Below are 8620 nucleotides of genomic sequence, written 5' to 3'. Positions count from 1 at the left end.
CGCGGCCGCCTGAACGGCGAGGAACCACACCTGCATATTGTAATTCTGGTCAACCTTATGTCACCGCGTGGGAGGGGCGACGGCCCATCCATCAGACATGATGGTGATATCTAGACCAGGTGTGATAGGGGCCAGACACGTACACATCCGTGAACGCGGGCCCACATACGCCATCTCGGAACAGTTTCGGGCTTCGAGCCCATAACCATGAATAAGTAATTGCAAATCTGTTCACACCGATGAAACCTAAACATGTTCCCACTTAGCACCGGGCTATACAAACAACCCACTCGAAAGTTACTTCATAATTCATATCCTCATCACCCACAAAACAGGTCTTTCCTATGAAGTCACTCTGGCATGACCGGTGGGTGGAGTATCGGGTCGACATGTAACCAGGGAGCAAAGACCAAGGGCACGGAAGCTATAGAGAGGTCCCGCCGCTATGTGGCAGCCGCAACAACGATGTCCTCGCACGTTGCGGAGCCCTCAAATGAGCTCTCATCGGCACGCGAGGGCTCTCGCAAGCGCACTTGCCGCATCGGTGATCATGACGAACTGGCGGTGTTGAAGTCCTTGGCCAGCGTCGACGATAGTCTCGGTAGCCTAATTAACCAACAGTAGCTGGTCGACGGCTTGGTGAAGCTGCTCGAGATTAGAGACTCCTCGATTGAGAAGGCGACCGGCCTTGTCGAGCAACTCATGGGTCATACGTCTCCAACGTATCTATAATTTTTGATTGTTCCATGCTATTATATTACCCCTTTTGGATGTTTATGGGCTTCATTTTACACATTTATATCATTTTTGGGACTAACCTACTAACCGGAGGCCCAACCCGTATTGCTGTTTTTTTGCCTATTTCAGTATTTCGAAGAAAAGGAATATCAAACGGAGTCCAAATGGAACGAAACCTGCGGGAGCGTGATTTTTGGAACAAACGTGATCCATAGGACTTGGAGTGCAAGTCAAGAAGCCATCGAGGCGACCAGGAGATAGGAGGGCGCGCCCACCCCCTTTGGGCGCGCCCCTGTCTCCTGGGCCCCACGAGCGGCCACCAACGTACTTCTTCCTCCTATATATACCCACGTACCTATATCCAGGAAGCTAGCCAAAAAACAATTTCCACCGCCGTAACCTTCTGTATCCGCGAGATCCCATCTTGGAGCCTTCACCGGTGCTCCACCGAAGGGGGAATCAACCATGGAGGGCTTCTACATCAACACCATAGCCCTTCCGATGAGTTGTCAGTAGTTTACCACAGAACTTCGGGTCCATAGTAATTACCTAGATGGCTTCTTCTCTCTTTTTGGATCTCAATACAATGTTCTCCCCCTCTCTTGTGGAGATCTATTCGATGTAAAATCTTTTTGCGGTGCGTTTGTCGAGATCCGATGAATTGTGGGTTTATGATCAAGTTTATCTATGAGAAATATTTGAATCTCCTTTGAATTCTTTTATGTATGATTGAGTTATCTTTGCAAGTATCTTCGAAATATCAGTTTGGTTTGGCCTACTAGATTGATCTTTCTTGCCATGGGAGAAGTTCTTAGCTTTGGGTTCAATCTTGCGGTGTCCATACCCACTGACAGCAGGGGTTGCAAGGCACGTATTGTATTGTTGCCACCGAGGATAAAAAGATGGGGTTTATATCATATTGCTTGATTTTATCCCTCTACATCATGTCATCTTTCCTAATGCGTTACTCTGTTCTTATGAACTTAATACTCTAGATGCATGCTGGATAGTGGTCGATGTGTGGAGTAATAGTAGTAGATGCAGGCAAGAGTCGGTCTACTTGTCACGGACGTCATGCCTATATACATGATCATGCCTAGATAATTTCATAATTATTCTCTTTTCTATCAATTGCTCAACAGTAATTTGTTCACCCACCGTAATACTTATGCTATCTTGAGAGAAGCCACTAGTGAAACCTATGGCCCCCGGGTCTATCTTTTATCATATAAGCTTTCAATCTACTTTTATTTGCATCTTTACTTTTCGCATCTATATTATAAAATACCAAAAATATATTTATCTTATCATACTATCTCTATCAGATCTCACTTTTGCAAGTGGCCGTGAAGGGATTGACAACCCTTTATTGCGTTGGTTGCGAGTTCTTTGTTTGTTTGTGTAGGTGCGTGGGACTTCTGAGGAGCCTCCTACTGGATTGATACCTTGGTTCTCAAAAACTGAGGGAAATACTTACGCTACTATTTCTGCATCACCCTTTCCTCTTCAAGGAAAACCAACGCAAGCGCAAGACGTAGCAAGAAGGATTTCTGGCGCCGTTTGCCGGGGAGGTCTTCGCTCAAGTCAAGACATACCAAGTACCCATCACAAACTCATCTCCCTCGCATTTACATTATTTGTCATTTGCCTCTCGTTTTCCTCTCCCCCACTTCACCCTTGCCGTTTTATTTGCCCTCTCTTTCCCAATCTCTCTCTCTTTCGCTTGCCTTTTCTGTTTGCTTGTGTGTTGGATTACTTGTTGCCATGGCGCAAGATAATACCAAATTGTGTGATTTATCCAATACCAATAATAATGATTTCCTTAGCACTCTGATTGCTCCTCTTAATGATGTTGAGTCTTGTGAAATCAATATTGCTTTGCTGAATCTTGTTATGAAAGATCAATTCGCCGGCCTTCCTAGTGAAGATGCCGCTACTCATCTAAACAACTTTGTTGATTTGTGTGATATGCAAAAGAAGAAAGATACGGATAATGATATTGTTAAATTGAAGTTATTTCTGTTTTCACTTAGAGAACGTGCTAAAGTTTGGTTTTCGTCTTTGCCTAAAAATAGTATTGATTCTTGGAACAAGTGCAAACATGCTTTTATCTCTAAGTATTTTCCTCCCGCTAAGATCATCACTCTTAGGAACAATATTATGAATTTTAAACAACTTGATCATGAGCATGTTGCCCAATCTTGGGAAAGAATGAATTTAATGATTCGCAATTGCCCTACTCATGGTTTGAATTTATGGATGATCATAAAATTTTTTTATGCCGGTTTGAACTTTGCTTCTAGAAATCTTTTAGATTCGGCCACGGGAAGCACGTTTATGGAAATAACTTTAGGAGATGCTACAAAACTTCTTATAATATTATGGCTAATTATTCTCAATGGCACACCGAAAGTTCTTCTAGTAAAAAAGTGCATGCTATAGAAGAAATCGATGTTTTGAGTGGAAAGATGGATGAACTTCTGAAGTTGTTTGCTACTAAAAATACTCCTCTTGATCCCAATGATATGCCTTTGTCTACTTTGATTGAGAATAATAATGAATCTATGGATGCGAATTTTGTTGGTAGGAATAGTTTTGGAAACAATGCTTCTAGAGGAAACTTTAATTCTAGACCGTTCCCTAGTAATTCCTATAATAATTAAGGAAATTCCTACAATAATTCTTATGGTAATTTTAATAAGATTCCCTCTGATTTTGAGAATAGTGTGAAAGAATTTATGAGTTCTCAAAAGAATTTTAATGCTTTGCTTGAAGAAAAATTGCTCAAAGTTGATGATTTGGCTAGGAACGTTGATAGACTTTCGCTTGATGTTGATTCTCTTAAACTTAGATATACTCCTCCTAAGCATGATTGAGGGAGTCCTGGATTAGGGGGTATCCGGACAGCCGGACTGTGTACAACGTCCGGACTATTGAAGCGTGCAGATACAAGACTCAAGACTCCGTCTCGTGTTCGGATGGGATTCTCCTTGGCGTGGAAGACAAGCTTGGCGATCCGGGTGTTATATTTCCTTCCTTGTAACCGACTCCAGGTAAACCCTAGCCCTCTCCGGTGTCTATATAAACCGGAGAGGTTGGTCCTTAGAAGGCCGATCACAATTACAATCATACCATCATAGGCTAGCTTCTAGGGTTTAGCCTCTATGATCTTGTGGTAGATCTACTCTTGTACTACCCATATCTTCAATATTAATCAAGTAGGAAGTAAGGTTTTACCTCCATAGAGAGGGCCCGAACCTGGGTAAACATTGCGTCCCTTGCTTCCTGTTACCATCAGCCTAAGACACACAGATCGGGACCCCCTACCCGACATCGGCTGGTTTTGACACCGACATTGGTGCTTTCATTGAGAGTTCCTCTCTATTGTTGCTACCGGGCTCGATGGCTCCTTCAATCATCGTCAACAACACGGCCCCGGGGGAGACATTGCTCCCCGGACAGATCTTCGTGTTCGGCGGCTTCGCCGTGCGGGCCAATTCGCTTGGCTATCTGGAGTAGATCGGCAGCTACGCCCCTGGCCATCAGATCAGGTTCGGAAACCTAAACTACACGGCGGACATCTGCGGAGACTTGAACTTCGATGGATTCGGGACTATGCCAGGAGCACCGAACAGTCATGACGAGCACGGCTTAGACCTGCTGTCAGACAAAGCTCGGGGTATCACCCCCGCAGTAGCCTCGGACCTAAATCCGGAGCAGGCTACGCTGCCTAAAGACGGAGGGCTGGACCCCGCTCTGCAGGCTGCGCACTCATCGGCGGTGGAGCCAAACACGGGTCTCACCTCTTTGGTGGCCTTTGACTCCGGACCCCCGGATCCGCATCCGGATGTTGGTTCCTGTCCGCGCACTCCGGAGCCAATCGAGCCAGGTTGGGTTCGGGTAATGGAGTTCACCGCTGCGGGTATCTTCCAGCACTCGCCCTTTGGCTACATGCTAAACTCGTTAAAAACTCTCTCTTTGACAGAAAATTCCAGGCTGAACTATGTCCGGCTCGAGTGGGAAGCAGGCGACGAAGAAATTCGTTACCCACCCACCACCCACTTCATAGCCACGGTTGATGATTTAACCGACGTGCTTGACTTCGACTCTGAAGGCATTGACGGTATGGACGACGACACAGGAGAAGATTCAGAATCTATGGGGTGCCAGACTTCCCCGTCGTCACACGACATATATATGGTGGATACGCCCAAGGAGGACGACGGCGACAATCTGAAAGATAAAACCCCCGAGCAAAAGCCAAAGCGACGGCGCAGATGCCATTCCAAGTCCAGCAACAGTAAAAATAGCAGCAAGAGCGCCAAAAGGATCGATACTCCGGTCAACTCCGAAGGCGACAACGCCCATACGGAACCAATGATGGAGCAGGATGAGCCAGGTCACGCCGAACACAGTTCGGAGCAGACGCCTGATGAAAATGATCCTGAAGGACGAGGTGATCAAACCAAACCAGCACAAGAACAAAATCCGGATGACGACACATTCATCATCTCGGAAACACGCGTGGAATGAGATAACCTCCACCGAAAGCTTATGGCCACCGCAAGAAGTCTAAAGAAGCAGAAGCAACGGCTCAAAGCCGCACAGGAAACACTCAATTGCAGATGGAATAAAGTGCTAGACACTGAAGGAAGATACGGCGACGATCGCCACACAAAGAGCAATCCAAAACACAAGCTACTACCAGAATTCGACGACGAGGCCGCTCCACAATAGAGTAACACAACCAGGAGGCCAGACGTACCACTTCATAACCGCAACAAAGCGGCTACCGACGCCGCGCACGATCTACGTGAGCACCTGATAAGAAAGCTGGCACAGCTAGGTCCATCTACGGATCTAAAGGACACACCCTAGCGAGGGACTGTGGTCACCGAAACAATTATGCTAATCAAATACCAGTTCGGAATAAACACCGGACACAACAACAGCCGACGACATGCCACAACACGTCCAGATACAGAGGGGCTGCTCACCCCCTATGCTTCACCGAAGAAGTACTGGACCATGAATTCCCACAAGGTTTTAAACCTGTGAACATAGAGGCATACGACGGAACGACAGACCCAGGGGTATGGATCGAGGATTTTATCCTACATATTCACATGGCTCGTAGGGATGACCTCCACGCCATCAAATACCTTCCCCTAAAGTTGAAGGGACCAGCTCGACACTGGTTGAAGAGCCTCCCCGATAATTCAATTGGGAGTTGGGAGGAACTCGAGGACGCTTTCAGGCCAATTTTCAAGGGACTTATGTCCGGCCTCCGGATGCGGACGACTTAGGCCACATAATCCAACAGCTCGGAGAGTCCGCCCGCAAGCTTTGGAACAGATTCCTCACTAAGAAGAATCAAATTGTCGATTGTCCGGACGCCAAAGCCTTAGCGGCATTCAAACACAACATCCGTGATGAGTGGCTCGCCAGACACCTCGGCCAAGAAAAGCCAAGGACAATGGCAGCCCTAACAAGCCTTATGACCCGCTTTTGCGCGGGTGAAGATAGCTGGCTAGCCCGTAAAGGCACCAGCGACCCCAGCACATCCAAAATAAGGGATGGCAACGAGAAGCCACGGCGTAATAAAAACAAACACAAAAACAAGGAAGAGAGCCCGGATAACACAACGGTTAATGCCGGATTCAGGGGCTCTCGACCTGATCAGGAAAAGAAGCCATTTAAAGGCAGTAAAGAGGGACCGTCCGGTCTGAATAGAGTCCTAGATAGACTGTGCCAAATTCATGGCACCCCTGACAAACCTGCAAACCACACGCATAGAGAATGCTGGGTCTTCAAGCAGGCTGGCAAATTAAATGCCGAACACAAGGGAAGGGAAACACCAAGTGAAGACGAGGATGAACCTCGCCAACCGAACACTGGGGGACAGAAAAAATTCCCGCCAGAGGTTAAAACAGTGAACATGATCCACGCGACTCGCACATCCATGAGAAGGCACGAACGCGCGCATAGAGACACATGCGATATAGAGCCCATCGTACCCACACCTAACCACTAGATGTCTTATCCGATCACCTTCGATCACTTGGACGGCCGAACTAGTACTCGACGCGGAGGATCAAAGGCCTTGGTGCTTGACCCAATAATCGACGGATATCGTCTCACCCGTGTCCTCATGGACGGCGGTAGTAGTCTCAATTTAATATATGAGGACATTGTCCGCAGGATGGGGATAAACCCATCTAGTATTAGTCAAAGCAACACCGCCTTTGAAGGGGTGATACCAGACGTTGAAGCCTACGGCAGGGGCTACATCGTACTGGATGTAACATTTGGCTCCCCAGGCAATTCCAGAAGCGAAGAACTACTCTTCACCATCGCACCCTTCCAAAGCGGCTATCATGCATTGCTTGGAAGAACGGCCTTCGCTTGCTTCAACGCATTACCGCACTACGGCTACCTTATACTCAAGATTCCCGGTCCACGTGGCGTCATCACCGTTAATGGAATCACAGAGTGCTCTCCACGCGCAGAGGAACACGCGACGGCCCTAGCGGCCGGACTATAAGCGGCCTCCAATATCAGAAAACATGACTGGTCATTTGTCAGGACCCCGACTCAATGCCACATCGATCTAGCATGTAACACCTCATATCACTTTGCGGCCTCACGTACGGTATTCCCACGGGTGTCGCCTTACCTTTGCCCGGGACCGTTTGCGCCTTTTGGCACACGTATATGACAGTGTCGCTAGCATCCATATGATAAGTAGCCCGGGCTGACATGGCTAGTCATAAACCCAAAGTAGCACAGACTTACAGGGACAGGCATCCATGACCCAGCATCGAACGTGTCGGTCATCAGCGAGCGAATCCAGGCTGTAGCACTGGGCTAGCAGGACTCCGGTGAACCGGGCTGTAGCGGGCTAACAGGACTCCGGTATTCATCGCGTGACATTTCCCCGAAGGGACAGACACAGGAACGAAGAAGGACACATGCCGGCCGGCCTAAGTGTTCCGGAGCAGTAGCAAGCTACCATGGCTCAGTGAAACACTAGGAGACATTTCCCGGTAAGAGAGGCTACTAAAGATAAACAACTAGATGGTCAGATCCCACACATACCAAGCATTTCAATAACATACACACAATATGCTCGATATGTGCAAATACAGCATAGCATCACAACATGACTCTATGACTCAAGTAATTTATTCATTAGGCTCCGAGGAGCGAGATATTACAAACATGGGTCTCATGACCCAACACTCAGAGCATACAATCAAAGCACAAGCGGAAGCTATCATGTCTGAGTATAGACATCTATAAATGAAAAAGGCTGAAAAGCCTGACTATCTACCAGATCCTGCCGAGGGCACAAGATCGTAGCTGAGGTAACAAGCTAAACGTCGAAGTCCACGCGGAACTACTAACGAGACCGAAGTCTCTCTGCAAAAAACATAAATAGGCAAACGTGAGTACAAATGTACCCAGCAAGACTTACATCAGAACTATCTACATATGCATCATTATCAACAAAGGGATGGAGGGGTTTGACTGCAGCAAGCCAGCTTTGACTCGGTGGCTATCCTGAACTACGACTGCAAGTAACTCTTTTGAAGTGGCGCACACGAGTCCACATATTCACCATATCAATACCCCACTATGGATCCGCTCCCGTCTCCCTACGAGAACGCCATCCATAGCACTCACGCTTATCTTGCGTATTTTAGAGTATCCACTTTCACTTGTCTATGAACTATGCAAGGGGTCCAAGTTTCCATATCCGAGGAATCCGGCTATTCGAATAGATAATGATAACCCTGCAGGGGTGTACTTCTTCACACACGCTTTCGCCACTTATCGCCCTGTACACGTCATGTACCTCGGCAACCTTCAAGCGGAAGCC

This window comes from Triticum dicoccoides, chromosome 4B (genome assembly GCF_002162155.2).
Source record: "Triticum dicoccoides isolate Atlit2015 ecotype Zavitan chromosome 4B, WEW_v2.0, whole genome shotgun sequence".
NCBI lineage: Eukaryota > Viridiplantae > Streptophyta > Magnoliopsida > Poales > Poaceae > Triticum > Triticum dicoccoides.
This window is presented reverse-complemented; position numbering follows the sequence as displayed.